General features: G+C 43.8%; 1 long non-coding RNA gene across 1 annotated transcript in view; it reads right to left on the bottom strand.

The window, feature by feature from the left end:
• The window catches only part of LOC138846212 (uncharacterized), a 40,120-nt gene extending 24,836 nt beyond the window's left edge, over positions 1–15,284 (bottom strand). The window contains exon 1 of the long non-coding RNA XR_016224304.1: positions 15,126–15,284. This is a non-coding gene — a long non-coding RNA (uncharacterized LOC138846212). The remainder of the gene's footprint in view (positions 1–15,125) is intronic.
• Between the last annotated feature and the right edge of the window lie 1,319 nt (positions 15,285–16,603).

Here is a 16,603-nt window from a genome sequence, read left to right as displayed (position 1 = left end):
ACAGCCACTCCAATAGGGATTACTTTGAATGATTCCAACACAGGCTTCTCCATGAGAGAATGTAAGAGAAGGGCCAGGCAGGAGCCCTGGAATTAGAACAACAATAAACCCAGCAGCAGGGAAGGTAAAATAGTGGCCTGCTAACATGATGGAATGCTTTATCTACATTCCAGAAGCTTACAAGAGGTGCCAGCTTTGAAAACCCAATGGTGGTGAGGGCGGGGACTGGCCACACTGCATTCCCACTGTTGCCTGAATCAAATTTAATGTATAATGACTGCTGGCTCCCCACCTGCTGCGCCGTGCTGCTGTGGAATTATCTGAATTCATTGAGCTGCTTCCAAAACTTCCAGACATTTCCTATATGAGGTGGCACTCATCTGTACAACGTTCCTCCAGAAAGGAAGTCAAGTCCTATTCGTACTTTATTGAATGAACGGTGACACTGAACCACAGAGAGAAGCTGGCTTGGCGTAGACTAGCGTGAGGAGCTGCAGGAGTTAACTTGTCCGTTCTAGCTCTATTTATTGAGAGCTATCAGAGCAGAGATCAGACATTCAGTCGCTCAGTGAAAATGTGTCCACTCTCATCAATCTGGGTGCCGGATGTATGCCAATCACTGTGTTAGCTGGGGGAAAGAACACAGACGGGGGCTCACCCCTAAGGGACTTACTACCTAACAGATGATTCTCTTACTAGGTGCTAGATGCTGTAGGGGAAATGCAGACTTCTTTAAAAAAAAAAAAAAAAAGACAAGATCCTTTGCCCTCTAGGAAACCTATGATCAACCAATGTCAAACTCCTTGCTGCCTCAGGGTCTTTGCACTTGCTGCTCCTTTTCCTAGAATGTCTTTTCCCTGACTCTGCACAAATGGCACTGTCTATAGATTTCAACTCAAATGGTTTCTCCTCAGAGGGACCTTCACTGGGCATCTTATTCAACGCTGTCTCATGCTCCTTACTAATTGAATCGTATCACATTGCTTCCTTTTCTTCATTCTTTGGAATTACTGCATTTATTTTTGGACTTGTTCATTCTGCTTAACACATTGGAATATAAGCTAAGCTCCATGGGCACAGAATCTTGTTTGTATCCTCAGGACCAAAAGAGTGCTTAGAATACACAAGAGTGCTTGATACACATTTATAAAGAGCAGGTACATGCAACTTTTTATAGAGAAGTAACTTGCAAAGTGGAAGAGGCAAGACCTTGTAAACATGAAAAGGAGACTGAATCTTGTCAATGGAGTTGATTAGCAATTTCTTTCTGAAAAATAGATTCAGACCTGGATCACAATGAATAAAAAAGATGAATGTGTAGGGCAGGCACTGGACCTAGTGTTTAAGATACCAGTTAATACGACCACATCTCACAGCAGAGTACCTGGCATCGAGTACCTAGCTCTAGCTTCCTGTTAATGCAGACCCTGGGAGGCAGCAGGTAAAGGCTGAAGTAAGAGGGTCTCTGCTACCCACATAGGAGACCTGGATTGGGTTCCCGGCCCCCAGCTTTGGCCCAGCTTGGGCAGCTTGGCCCCCAGCTTGGCCCTTTTTGGGCATTTACGGAGTGAATTAGCAGATGGGTGCTCTCTTACTCTTTCTGTCTCTCTGCCTCTCAAATTAAAAAAAAAAAAGGTGAATGTGTTTTGGGCCATCCAAGAGTAGATCAGAAGACTCTGAACAAAGACTCAAAAGCAGAAAAGGGTGAGGAAAAGGACACCAATGTGGCTGCGAGCAAGAGTCCTTGAGAGCAGGCAGGGAGAGATGAGCCTCCCAAGATAGGCTGGATCAGCCCGCGGAGGGGCTTCAACGCCAGCTGTAGGCATTACCCTCCGAGAGGGACAAGGACTCAGTACCCAGTGGGGTCCTCACTAGAAAAAAATCTGTCATCCTCGTAAAGGGGCGATCATTCAAGTTTCCTAGACAACACCATGTACTATTCAGACTTCTCTTTTCCTACCTGGCATATAAGTGCATTTCATGGGAGACTTAAGAAAGGAGAGATCAGTCAAGTTTGTTCAGGGCTCTCTCAAACCTGCCATGGGATCCGGAGGGCTGAGGAACTGGCTGGGCACAGAGACATGGGGTCCAGGGTGCTTCTCCATCCTCCTGAATGTCCATGTGACTTTCAAGGCCAAGGCAGGGACATCATGTTTACTCAGACTCAGTACCTGGGGACCATTAAATCTACTGGCAGCTCTGGGACTTTACAAAAAGTAGGTTACCAAGGGATTCCACATTCAGGATGACTAGATTTGCCATTCAAGACAGTTTAAAGTAGACCTTGCAAACGGCAAATAAAACCATGCTGCAACCATTTGGGGATCATGGAAGGGTTGTCAGCTAGAAATGTCTGGATGGGAAAACCACTTTTTTTTCTTGCCCCTTTCTTCTTGTCAAAGAGCTAAACAAAAATATACACCTGTCTGTTTCTGTGGCTGAGGGGGAAATGCAAAGAGGGTCCATGGTGCCCGTGAAGGGAGAATGACACTGCAGAACTTAAAAAAAGAACCTGATGATGGGTCCTCAAAGGCAATGTGTCACACTGGAAGCTGCCCCGGCACAGATCAGCTTCTGTTTGCAGCTCAGCGGGCCACATGCTAGCGTCACTCACTCCTCAAGGATCATCCGCTCCTTCCCAAATGTTAAGATGTCAGCGAAAACCTACCTTCTGGGGAAATTCAATCTGCAGGAGGAGAGCTGCTGACGCTCATAAAAATAGCTGTCAGACACTATGACTCCTTTGGGATACAGATGATGCAGGCGGGGTCACGGCTCTGAGGGCAGGCAGAGCAGTAAAACTCTTCAGAACCTTTCAAGATGGAGCAACCCAGTTGCTCCCCACCTGGGGTCAAGATGACCCACAGGGTACATGAGTGGGCTGAGAGATTTCTAGAAATTTCTTGAAATTGAACAAAAATTTCCATGCCCTTGGGGAGAACTTTTATGGGAGATTGGGGGGCAGGGGAAATTTCGTTAGATTTTCAGAGAGCCAGGATCAGAAATTGAGAGAGAACCACCAGTTTGCTGTATTTCCTCCACAGACTTTTTTTTTCTCTCAAAAATTACATTTCATTACTCAAGAAATCTTTGAATACATGATCATAAGGGAAATTCTAATGCTGCAGATAAGGGGAGGTGTGGTCTCTTTGCCCATACCTCCACCCTAAATGCATTTTCCTCACTCTTGTCTACACAGGTGATAATAATAATAATAATTCTTTTTATGCTTTTATAATTAATGCACACAGAGAAAATGTATAGCACTTGAGTGTACACTTTATAATCTAAATCACATCAAAGTGTGTATGAAACCATTTTTTAAAAAGATTTATTTTATTTGTCTGTTTTTAAGATTTATTTTTTTATTTGAAAGTCAGAATAACACAGAGAGAGGAGAGGCAGAGTGAGAGAGAGAGGTCTTCCATCCGATGGTTCACTCCCCAGTTGGCTGCAACAGCCAGAGTAGTGCCAATCCGAAGCCAGCAGCCAGGAGCCAGGAGCTTCTTCCGGGTCTCTGATGTGGGTGCAGGGGCCCATAGAGTTGGGCCACCTTCTTACTGCTTTCCCAGGCCATAGCAGAGAGCTGGATCGGAAGTGGAGCAGCTGGGACTCAAACCAGTGCCCATATGGGATGCCGGCGCTTCAGTCAGGGCATTAACCCACTGCGCCACAGCACTGGTCCCTATTTTATTTGTTTGAAAAGTGAGAGAGAGAGAAAGAGATATTTTCTATCTGCTGGTTTACTCCCCAAATGCCCACAGTGGCCGGTGCCAAGTCAGGCTAAACAGGAGCCTAGAACTCCATCCGGGTCTCCTATGTGAATCACAGGGTCCCAAGCACTTGGGCCACCCTCCACTGGCTTCTCAGGCGCATTAGCAGGAAGCTGGATTGGAAGTAAAGCAGCCAGGACTCAAACTGATGCTTATATGTGATGCTGGCATTGCAGGCAGTGGCTTAATTCGCTGTGCCACAACACCAGCGTCATGGATCTGTAACTTGCCGTCGCCTCTTCCTTTTCATTTGCTGTGTAGGATTCCAAGAGAAAGGCTGGGTTCACAGTACTTCTCCATCGCAATGCAAGTGATGAACCCTTCAGCTGTTTCCAGTGGTCTCCCACTACAAGCAACATCATGATGGGCGTGTTTGCCCAAGTTCATTCATACAGAAGTACAGGTGTTTCTCCAGGAGCAATTTCCTTGTTATGGGATATATGCTTTTAAAGTTTTTTAATGTTCCCTTTTTATTTATTTGCATCTACTAGAAAAGCAGAGAGAGAGAGAGAGAGAGAGAGAGAGAGAGAGAGAGAGAGATCTTCTACCCAGCTAGGAGTGGGCCAGGCCAAAGACAGGATTCAGAAACTCCATTCTCTTCTCCTACATGGGTAGCAAGGACACAAACACTTGAGCCATCATCTGCTGCCTCCCAGAGTGCACATTAGCAAGAAGCAAGAATGGAAGCGGAGTAGCTGGGACTTGAATCAGTACTCTGATATGGGATGTGGACATTTTAAGCGGTAGCTTAATTCCATGTGCCACAACACCTGCCCCCATAGTTTACATTTTTGATTCAACTCCCAAGCCTCCACCTGAAGTTGTCACACTGATTCACCCTTGCACTCATAATAAATGAGGCTTTTTACTTGCTGTCCCCTAAAGCCAAACTAGATATTATCAATCTTTTTTACTTTTTGCCCTTCTGGAAGATAAAAAATGTATCTCTTAATTATTTTCATTTGCACTTCCCTAATTGTGAGATTGATTCCCTTTCATGCGTCTATTGCATGTTTGCATTTTCCTTTGCCTGAGAATTGCCTGAGAGAAGTGGTTCTCACACCTTTGATAGCTCAAAATCATCCAGCAGGCGAAGGCATGATTGACAGGCTCCATCCCAAGTTTCAGGCTCTGTGAGCATGGGTGGGGCCCATGAATTTGCAGTTTTCACTTTTTTGAAAGGCAGAATTATGGGGGAAGAGAGAGAGAGAAAGAGAGAGAGAGAGAGAGAGAGAGAGATCTTCCATCCACTGGTTCACTCCCCATACCCAGAGCTGGGCCAGGCTGAAGCCAGGAGCCTATAATTCCATCCAGGTCTCTCTTATGGGTAGCAGGGGCCCCGGTGGTGCTGGTCCAGGAGCCAGATTTTGAAACCACTGAACTAGAAACCTTACCTGGTTTCTGTCCTCTCATGGTCCTATCTCGGTGGTTTGCAGCTCTTCGTGAACATCAGAGCCACCTAGAGAAGGCTATGATGGGACTGGCACCTGAGTCCCACTCCAGACTCATTATACTATATGCACTTCCCGTCTGTATTTTTTAAGCTTCCCAGGCTTCCCAGGTGGGTCTGATGCTCAGCCAGGTTTGAGAATCATTGCTGACTGATAGGAGCTGCTTTGAAGGAGGGCAAGGACTTCATTGTATCTCCTCTTCTCTTGGAACACATCACAGTTGTACAATGTGTTCCTTAGGACCATCTCCAAACACTCCTACCTGTGTTTCATCCACAGGCACACACATGGGAGCTTACACAGGGGAAAAAAAATTCGTATTTGTTCAAAATGCTTATTCTGTCTTCTGTTTTGGGGAAAGTCAACATGATGAGCCTTCAGGCCTGGGTTCTTATCCCAGTTTTACAGTTTGACAGCTGTAAAATGCCTAGGCTTGCCACTAACCTTCCATTTGTTCATCTGTGAAATGGATTTAATCATAGCTGACAGTCTTATGTAATAAATAAGTAAATAAACACACAAAGTAGGGACCACAGACAATACCCAGCCCTGTAGGAATTCAACAAATCTACACTAGGATCCCTCCCTTTGCAACTTGTTGAGATAAAATCTGGCTTCTGGCTCCCTCATCATAGAACAATTCTATTTCTACCCATCCGGAGAATAATTGCTAGTCTCTCCCAGCCTCTAAAATCTGCATATTCCTCTTTATCACTCAGGCTTTTCTGCCTTTATTTAACACAACAGAAATCTGCTTAGAAATAGAGGCTACACTAAAAACAGTTCTGCTACCTAATGGTTAAGGTAATCAATCAATATTATCTTGTGTCTATTACATGCAAGATGGTGGAGGAGTTCAAAGAAAGATGGCATTTTCACCCTCAAGAACTGGTAATGGATTTGGGGAGACTGGAAGCTTGGAGAAAATCAAAAGCATCAAGTGAACAGAACAGTAAGTGAAAGGGACCCCAAGGAGTTCCAGCAAGCCAAAAACAAAGACCTCTTTGAGTGGGATAAACTTTGAAGGAAAAGCAGAATGTTGCTAGGTAAAGGGGAGAGAAATGTTTCTGGCGAGAAATATGGACAAAACAACAGCGGAGTGACTCGGGTGCTGAGTCCTGGGTAGATCAGATGAAGACCTGGGATGTTCATGAGAAGCAGAGCCCGGAAAACTGAGCAAGAGGGCTGTTTGAACAGGGCCTGGAAGGCCAGGGAGGGAGTTTGAATGTCATTCAATAGACTGGATTTTCTGGAGCACTTGCTTTGTTCCCCTGAGTCTGAAAGAAAACAGGATGAAATTGTATTTCTTCATTTTATCATTTGCATTTGTTTTTCAATTTATGATTACTTTTGGATGTGTACAACCACGTGGCACAAAAACCATTGTGATAAAGTGTCTCCTCCCACCCCTGCCTCCAGCACCCAATCTTGCTCTTCAGAACAACTGGTTCTTACCAGCTTTTTGTCTATATCCTTCAAGGAGGTTTTGTCACATTAATATAGTCAGGTCTTGTTATTCGCATAGCTAAGCTCTGTGACCTCACTGTGAACACTGAATTAGCTATGAATTAGCTCTGAGCCAAGGCACCTAAAGTAAATAAAAGGTTTGGTTTCTGTGAACCTCTGGTCACATTTTCATTGACCACCAAAACATCATCTTGCTTTAAGCATGTTTCTATCTAAGGACACCATAAGGTCTATTGTTCATTCATCAGCACCGAACCCATGGCCAACAGCACTGTAGCACATGCCTGAATGAAGTTTATCTAACACATGCATTTTCTGTGTAAGTCACATCACAGCCTTCTTGCACTTAGGGACAAGGGCTAGTACTTTAGCACTAAATTTTGAGGCCTATCTATCTATCTATCTATCTGAAAGACAGACAGACAAAGAGAAAGAGATCTTCCACCTGCTGTTTCTCTGCTCAAATACCTGCAAGAGTCAGGGCTGCACCATGCCAAAGTCAGGAGCCCAAAACTCAATCCAGTTCTCTCACATGGGTCCCTAAGCCATCACCTGCTGCCTTCCAGGGGTGCACCTGAGAGAAAGCTGGAATCAGAAATGGAGCTGAAACTTGAACCCTGGCACTCTGACATGCCCAAGTGCCCAAATGGTGGCATTTTCTTTTTTAAAGATTTATTTATTAATTTGAAAGTCAAGTGTTACATGGAGAGACAGAAAGAAAGATCTTTCACCCTCTGGTTCAGTCCCCAGATAGCCCCAATGGCTGGAGCTCAACCAGGCCAAAGCCAGGAACTTGGAATTCCATCCATGAAATTATAACAACAGGCATAAAAATTCCCAAAAAAGAAGCACTGAATAAGCTACAAAATATACACTTGCTTACAGTATGAGACTCAAAATAGAAGACTTGAGAGTCACCTACTTTGACTTCAGCTGAGAACGTGCAAGTGTAGGGATTCTGATGTTTCTCCATCTTTCACATGTCCATGAATGAACACAGTGCATGAATTCTGAACTGGGAGTTACAAACACATTTTGGCAACTAGATGAACTTGCAAACATGGAATCCACAAGTAACGCACATCAAGTGTATTAGAAGATACCATTTTCTCCCACTTCTACACAAGTGATGAAGGCCATAAATAAGAAAGATGGATGATAAATTAATGCATTGAGCGGGGAGAAACATAACCAATTAGGAGCATACCCCACTGTGGAACAAAAGGAGAATGACATCAACATCAACATCCATAGCCAGATCACCCAAAGGCTTGACTGCGCTTCCAGGACGAGAGGGCAGGGGCAGGGTGGGGATGGTGTCTCCTTCTACACAAACAGTTTAGTAAGGAGGGATATCCAAGGGAGAGCAGTGGACAAATGAAAACCAAGATGGGCATGGGCAGATGGCAGGTAGAGAGCAGAAGAACCAGGCAGGACAATACAGCAAGGCCCAGCTGTGAACTCAGAGGGCAGGAGGAGGTTGGTGTTGGAGCACAAGGGCGAGGGATATCAGTGATCTAACTGATGTCTATGTGGAAAACTTGATGCTTAGACATTATCTGTCTCCAAGGAGAAGCTCAAAGCCTGAGCTGGTTAGAAGATGACAAGGGAAACTCTAAACTGGTGTCAAATGAATCCCAGGGGCCACAACAACCCTGTTTTAGGAAGACTGAAGTCCTCAGAGGCCACTGTAGGGGCTGTTGCTATGAGCATTAATATAGGTCTCTGAGAATGTTTGGATTAGAGTAGAATCTCGGAGTTGGGAAGGATCTTAGAACAATGGATCCTATTCTAATTCATCACTGTCCTTTGCCTGCAATCTGTGCTTAACTGGGGGATTTGCTTAAACTCCGCTGGGAAGGAGTTTGCTGTTTGACTCCTTCCCCACAAGGGTCACTGGGAGTCTAGGGCTGTGGTCAAGGATGATGACACCAAGGTTTGCTGTGCTGGTAAGGCTCTGAAGGAATCATCACTTAGCTCTTGAGAATTGGTTGATGATTTGTGTTTCAACACAACACCCTGGCTCACAGCTGTCTCCTGGAGTCTTCCAAGTCTAAAGGTAACAGGAGCTACCACAGATCCTCTGCAAGAAACTGCTACATGACCTATGAAAGTGGAAGGCAAAGATGGACTACGACATCTGTGAACCCGGATGCATCAGACATTATGCCCATTCGCCGGGCGACCTCATCCTCAAAATTCAACACTCTGGGTGATGCCCAGCCTCAGTGCAGAAGCCCCACTGCCCAACACACCACAGTCATGGCCTCAGTAAAGTGTTGTCTGTGTGTGATTACCTACCTTGTCATGCGCCCTTGCTTCTCAACCTGGAGGCAGTTTGTCCAGGGGACATTTGGCAACATCTGGAGCTAAGTTTTGGTTGTGTATCTCAGGGGACAGTGGTGCCACTGAGGCCAGGGATGCTACTGGGTAGCCTGTAAGGCACAGATGTGGCCCCAAAACAAAGAAGCACCAAGTCCACAGTGCCAAGGTTGACAAAATCTGGAATAGGGAGATCAAAGCTCCTTTGTTTACTGTGGTAGCACCTTACTCAAAATGTATTTAAAATATACTGAAATGTATTTTAGTTGTAACTTCTAGTCAATCTGCTGACAGGTCATTTTCCATGGGACTCATGATTTACAGTTCAGGGTCTGACATATGAATGACAAGCAAAAGTCCATGCATAGGAATTAATTTGAGAGATTCATACTTTCTGTTACACTGAGTAGTATTTCATTTTCCAGGTTTGCACTGTTGACTCAATATATTTCCTTATTTTATCACCGTATCATCAAAACTGCCATGAACAATGATATTGACTGAAGTTGACATGAGTTCATTTGATGGAATATACAGTTCTCTAGAGTACTGATCCTGCCCCAACCCAGTCCTGCAGAAAATAGGAGGTAAGACCAGTTTGCACACCAGCTATAGGCTCCTTAGAATCTGTCACTGCTTAAAAGGCACTTAAAAGGCACAGTGTCATAGTATCTAGTGTTTCAAAATTACTTCTATTCCTTCACTTCCTTCACTGTGCAGTGAGATGGAAATTTCTGTGTCTTTGCTCCTCAGAGGATACATGAAAGGAAATGTTAATGTCAGCCAAGAAGGAATCATGAATGGACATAGATAACAATCACTGGGTATTTATTTTGACTTGAAAGATGGCCCTTATTCAAAATTAACAGTAACAAGTCCACTGAATCAGGAATCAGTAGATCCAGGTACTAGAACTGCCGCTGGGTCACCTTGCAGAGTTGGGTAACCCCTGCAGGTGCCAGAATGAAGTGTATGAGGCCCCTTTACATTCTTAAAGATCACAGCTTTAAGTGGAGGAAAACTTGGAAGGGGTACACCCAGGGAGAGGCACACATTGAAGGTAAATATCTTTGCTGGGTATTTCCTAAGCTAGCTGGAGGTACTAGGTGCTTGTTTATTCTTTAAACCATACATATATATTATAGATGCTCTTTTATATGTATGACATATTTCACAAACCAAACAATTATTCCAAAAGTCAAATGGTTGGGCCCGTGTTGTAGCATACCAGGTTAAATATCCCATATTGGAGTGCCAGTTTGAGTCACAGTTGCTTGGCTTCTGATCTAGCTCCTTATTAATGTGCCTGGAAAGATAGTGCATGATAACCCAAGTTTCTGGGTCCTTGATACCCACATGGGAGACCTGGATAGAGTTCCTGGCTCCTGGCTTCAGCCTGGTCCAGTCCTGACTATTGCAGTCATTTGGGGAGTGAACTAGTAATTGGAAGATACTTCTCCCTCCTTCCCTTCCTCTTCCCTTTCCTCTAGCTCTCCCTCTCTGTGTTGATCAGCTTTGGGGGGTGGTGAGAGAGAAAGAGAGAGATCTATCTATCTATCTATCTATCTATCTATCTATCTATCTACTGGTTCATTCCCCATATGGCTGCAATTGTTGGGGCTGGGCCAGGCTGAAACCAGGAGTTGGGAGTTTCTTCTGGGTCTGCCACATGAGTGCAGGGGCCCAAGCACTTGGACTATCTTCACCTGCTTTCCCAGGCATATTAGCAGGGAGCTGGATCTGAAGTGGATCAGCTGGGACTCAAACTGGCACCCATATGGGATGCTGGTGCTGCAGGCAGTGGCTTAACCCGCTCTGCCATAGTGCTGGCCCTCAGCCTTTCAAGACAGCATATAAATAATTACTTTTAAAAGGTCAAATGTTGACATTATCAGGAATTTGGAGACTGAAATTCTAAATTAATCTCTTAGTCTGTAAACAAGCCCAATCGTAATATCCTTTAGAGGATGGATGTTAATGTTTTCTAAGCATGTACTCCATGGCATGAACTCCCAGAGGAGCTCACACATCTGTATAAATGTGTATGTTAAACAAGAAGGTGATTTAGCAAATTCTGTGCCTATAAATGAAGAATACAGATCATAAGTTGGAATGGAGGATTTCATAGCATGTCAATGAATTCCAGTCTTTCCTTAGTAGCTGTCGCTTCTGTGGTATCCCAGAGTACCCAAGGATTATACACACAAGCCTGACACACAAAATTTTTAGGAACTTTTCTGACAATATGACATCCTTATACTTGGAACACCAGTAGATATTTCTAGTAAGCACTGAAGGAGGAAATTTTGACAGTTCATATAGGTTGTGACCTAGTTCACTCCTATGCAAATCATCTCCCATCACCATAACGCATCACTAGTATAACACATAGTGGAAAACTAGAAAAAAAAAGGAGAAGAGAGTTTGTAAATACAACCCAGATCCCCCATTTTGGAAGCGCTTGTCCTTGGATTCCTAAAGGGTGACTCCTCAAATTCTTGACATCTTGTTACCTGTAACTCCTGCCTCTGGGCATGGGGAAAGTTCCTGGAGGGACCTGGGGTCCTGGGTCTCACCTCTCCAGGACCCAACATTTAGCAAACACCAAAACTCAGTTAATGTTAAGAATTCCAACTTTCCCTCCCCAGTCACAATGGAAGTCTGTTATCTAAAGGGGTTGGTGCCATGAAAGAAGTGTCCAAGGGACTAGCATGCCACAGAGCACTGAGGAGAGCTGGTGGTATTGGCAAAGTTCACACCTCCACTTCTTACATGGGCAATCCACAACAGGTCTTTGCAACAGATAGGCTTTGTGCAGTCGGGAGCTAGGAAAGAACACTTTGTGGGTTAATATGTCAATCATGCTCAAGGTTGTCATCACTCAAAGAGAAATTTTTGAAAATACATGGGGGCTAGTGCTGTGGTGTAGTGGGCTAAGCCTCTGCCTGTAGCTCCAGAATCCCCAATGGGTGCCAATTCATGTCCTGGCTGCTCCTCTTCTGATCCTGTTCTCTGTTTGTAGCCTGGGAAAGTAGAGGAGGATGGCCCAGATGCTTGGGCCCCTGCACACTTGTGGGAGACCTGGAAGAAACTCCTGGCTCCTGGCTTCAGATTGCCCTAGCTACTGCAGTTGCGGCCATTTGGGGAGTGAACCAGTGGATGGAAGACCTCTCTCTTTCTCCCTCTCTCTGTCTGTAACTCTACTTCTCAAATAAATAAATAAAATCTTAAACACACACTCACACACACACACACACACACACGGAAGGCAGTACCCTGGATGGGATCCTGAAACAGAAAAATGATATTTAGGTAAAAACTAAGTAAATCTGAATAAACTGTGGACTTCTGGTTAATGATACTGTGTCAACATTGGTTTATTAATTATAACAAATATACTGCCTTCACTCAATCCCAGCTCCAGCTCCTCATTCCGGCTTCCTCTTATGGTAGAACCTGGGAGGCAGCAGGTAATGGCTCAAGTGATTGGGTTCTTGACACCCAAGTGGGTGTCACACCCAAGTAGTTGACATACCAAGTTCCCAGCTCCTCACTAGATTAAGTTTCAAGCTCCTGACTTTGACCTGGCCCAGACCTGGCCACTGCAGGCATTTGGGGAGTGAACCAGCAGATGGGAGTGCTATCTCTATCTCTCTATCTCTCTATCTCTCTATCTCTCTACCTCTACCCCTACCTCTACCTCTATCTCTATTTCTCTCTGTCTCCACTTTTATCTTTCCCGTTTCTCTCAAATTAAAAAAAGTGTTAGATTTGAAAGTCTTCAAAAGTGTGAAAATAAGGAACCGTCACAACAGAACAAACTAACTGACAAATGGGTCTCTGGGCTCCACGTAGATGAGGAAATCCAAATTTTCAATACATCTCTTCATATTCTTCCTTTAGTCTATTAAGGAGGCAGGATCTAGTTAATGGTAAGCAATGACATGACTCATCTTCCTTTACTCCTGTTTCCCAAAATAGGAAGGCTGTAGAGCATCAATACCATGGTCTTGACACCCTATATCTGTCAATCAGAAGCTATACTCTTCCAAGTCTCTGTGTAGGACTTATCAGTGTTGTACAGATTTTCCAAGTACAAGTGGCTGCCAGGACTTGGCTTATCCACGGCCATGAGGGTGCTGAGGGAGTGTTCCTGGAAATCTAACATCCAGTTATCTCAGCAACTTTTATGATGATGTCAAGTTTCCACATTTTCAGCAGTTCTTTTGAAACAAATTCTTAAATACTCTCACGTACAGGCAGTGGAAAACAAACAACAGTTTTATTTTCTGCAAGGTGAATCCTTAACCAATAGGTGTGGTTATATTTATTAGGCCTTCTATTTTCTTCTATAAAGTACTTGGAAATGTGAGACTGTGAATTTCAAACTCCTGTAAGAATACATCCCCCATGCTGGTGCTTTCTTTAAATATGCAGAATGGAAAATAAAAATAAACATGAGGGTAAAGAAATAAAAGAGCAAGGGGGAATAAAAGTGTGCTTCCCAACCTTTGAAAATTAAGGCAAAAAATAGTGAATGTTAGGATTTTAAAAATCTCTAACATTATCAAGTCAGGAAAAGACCATTTTTAAATAAGCTTGCTTTTCACTAAGTATGTGTATCTTCATACTCCTGACATGAAAACGTATAACTCCATCATGTTCGTTGAAAACATCCATTCTTTGGAAATATTCCATCTCATTTAAGGAATGAACTTCGCTGAGCTATACAGTTTTGTGTGAAAACTAACAAGGAATCAAGTGAAATGTTTTCAAGTGGAACAGCTGGTGGTTTCACGCATATTCACTTGGTAAGCATAGCCAGAGCCGCCTGCAGCCCTGAGCCTCGTTTTCGGAACGCACTCAACAGACAGCAGCATTTGCGGGTGGCTACTTAGTGGCCCATTCCCTGCCTCCACCACACCACCTCCAGGGATGTCAGCAGGATTGGAGAGGAAGCCTTATCACTACTAACCAAAGCCATCTATTTCTCAAGGGTGGGGTGGTTTAAAATGCTCGCAGCTTTTGCACTCTCAACTGGGGAAGACCAGACATCCAAGCAGGAAACATGCTGGAGAACAGAATATCTTTGCAAACATTTAAAATAGACATTTAAAATTCATTTTAAAAACTCATTCATTATCCCTGTATTCACTTTAAAAACTTAGTAGCAACTGTCTGTGTGCCAGGTCCTGTTTTAAATGCTGGATGGAAAAAAGACAAAAATATATGGCCCCGTGCACATAAGGACATATACCTATCTATCTCATACTTTGTAACACTGGCTAGTATTTCACTGATTGGATATATACTATATATTCAATCAATTTCCCATTGACAGGTATATAGGATTTTTCATCTTTTTTTTTTCCTGCTACAAACATTGCCATATTGAATCTTACATGTATATATTGCTGCAGTCATGCAACTAAGTGTACAAATTAAATTTCTAGAAGTAGAACTGCTTGTCCAAGCGATTTGTAAATTTTCAGTTTTACCGATACCCCCAAGTTTCCTAGAGATGTTGCATTTTTAAAAGGCAGAGCATTAGGCCACAGAGGACTAGGGCAGCCCCAGCCCAGAAAGATCATCTCAGTTAACCTCCTCGGCAAATGAAAAATCCTATTTGTGGGGGAGCAGCCACCCTGTTTACAAGGTTGCTAGGTTACCAATGTGTCAAATGTACAAGTTCCAGAGGAAGGTGGCTTGTCTTTCAACACAAGTCATCTTTAACCAGGCTGGTCTTGGGCCTCCCAGGGACAATATCCTACTTAGCACCCTGTGCTCAGGACATGCAGGGGGAAAGAGAAGGGACACAGAACCAGAAAAAACAAGAACATCTTTTCATTATTAGTAGATCTCCTTCATTTTTCAAATGGAGGCATTTCTCCTTTATATTTTGAACCCTTGGCTAAAGTCTTAATCTTTTGATAGATTTATTAATAAAGAAAAATTTCTACACAAGACACCTTAATTTCTATTAAGCTGGTTGTCTAATATCATTATTACCAGTTGATAGCAAAACATACAATACCAATATTCTTATGTACTAGTCCTGGGACACTTGACAAATGAAGATATCCCTTTAAGCTGATCAAATAAATGGACTCACTTTGGTCTGACGCAGGGCCATCCTTCAGTTCTCTGACTTAGACTTAAGTGGATGAGACAGGGTCCCTTAATTTTTCTTAGCAGAGTAAAGGTTTATTCACGGGTCAGGAAACCAAGCTCTTGCCTTTCCCAGGGCTCAGTTAACTGACAGTCGATGCCCAGTCTCCAGTTGCCTTTCTAGACACATTAGCTTCCTGTGGGAACTATCTGATGGGCAGAATTCTACAAACAGGCAGAATGCTGGTGGGCTCACTGGAAACGAATCTCACTGTGCCCTTCTCCCTTTTCTACCCACCCTACTGTCTTTGGCTTCCACTCTCTCTGTTGGTCTCTGCACCCCCCACTATCAGAAAGTTCTCTTCTCTCATATCGCAGACGTCCCCTCTCAATGGAATTCAATCTACTCTCCTCCCTGCCTCCTCTTCCTCCTTTTTCCACTCTCCAAACCTTGCAGGCCCCACTGGTGTCCTGACTCCTACAGTCTGTGCTGGTCCTCTCTGCCCACTTGCCTGCTCCCTCGAACGTCTCCAGCCTACTGCCTTAACTCCTCCCTCCATAATTTGCTTGGTCTCCAATCACCAGTCACCCTCACACTTTTCCATTAACAGAAGCACATACTTTTCTTGACCTCCACCAAGCCAGGAACCTAGAATCCTGGGCTTTCAAATCATTGTGTTTCTATTTCACACACTGTTGACACAATCCTACTGTTCTGTGGGTACAAAACTTCCTGCTCAAAACCGCATTTTCAATACTCCTTTTTGACACGGACCTTTTGCCAAGGACCATCTGTTATATCTCGATTACCCTGAATGGAAATATAAATGAAGGCAAAAAGTAATAAGTCTAAGGTGTTGAACTGGAAGGGGAAAATGCAGGATTTAATCTTTTATGGAAACAACATCATTTCTTGAGAATCAAAGAGCAAAATCCTCCCAATATTCAAGTTCCTTTATTATATTCAAGTTGCTTTATTATAAAAAGTTAAAACTTAGTATGTCGCATCTACTGGCACAGGTATGTCTTGGGAAGTAGAAATTATACCCATGACAACCATAATAAAGTTAAAAGTTCACATTCACAAATTTTATAGGCATATGGAAAACAATATGTAAGATCTTCAAAAAAAATTTTTTTAAATAGAATTATTATATGATCTAGCCAACCTACTTCTGGTCATTTATCTCATAGAATTGAAATTGGGGGTTGGGCATTTAGCCTAGTGGTTAACATGCCACTTGAGGGGCTGGTGCTGTGGTGTAGTGGGTAAAGCCACTGCCTGAAGTGCCAGCATCCCATACAGGCACCAGTTCAAGACCTGGCTGCTCCACTTCTGTTCCAGCTCTCTGCTATGGCCTGGGAAAGCAGTGGAGGATGGCCCAAGTGCTTGGGCCCCTGCACCCACGTGGGAGACCTGGAAGAAGCTCTTGGCTCCTGGCTTCGGGTTGGCGCAGCTCTGGCCATTGCAGCCAATTGGGG

This window comes from Oryctolagus cuniculus, chromosome 17 (assembly GCF_051225735.1).
Source record: "Oryctolagus cuniculus isolate XC-2025 breed Fujian yellow rabbit chromosome 17, ASM5122573v1, whole genome shotgun sequence".
In the NCBI taxonomy this organism is placed as follows: Eukaryota; Metazoa; Chordata; class Mammalia; order Lagomorpha; family Leporidae; genus Oryctolagus; species Oryctolagus cuniculus.
The sequence above is the reverse complement of the archived record's forward strand: the minus strand, read 5'-3'. Positions and strand labels throughout refer to the sequence as shown.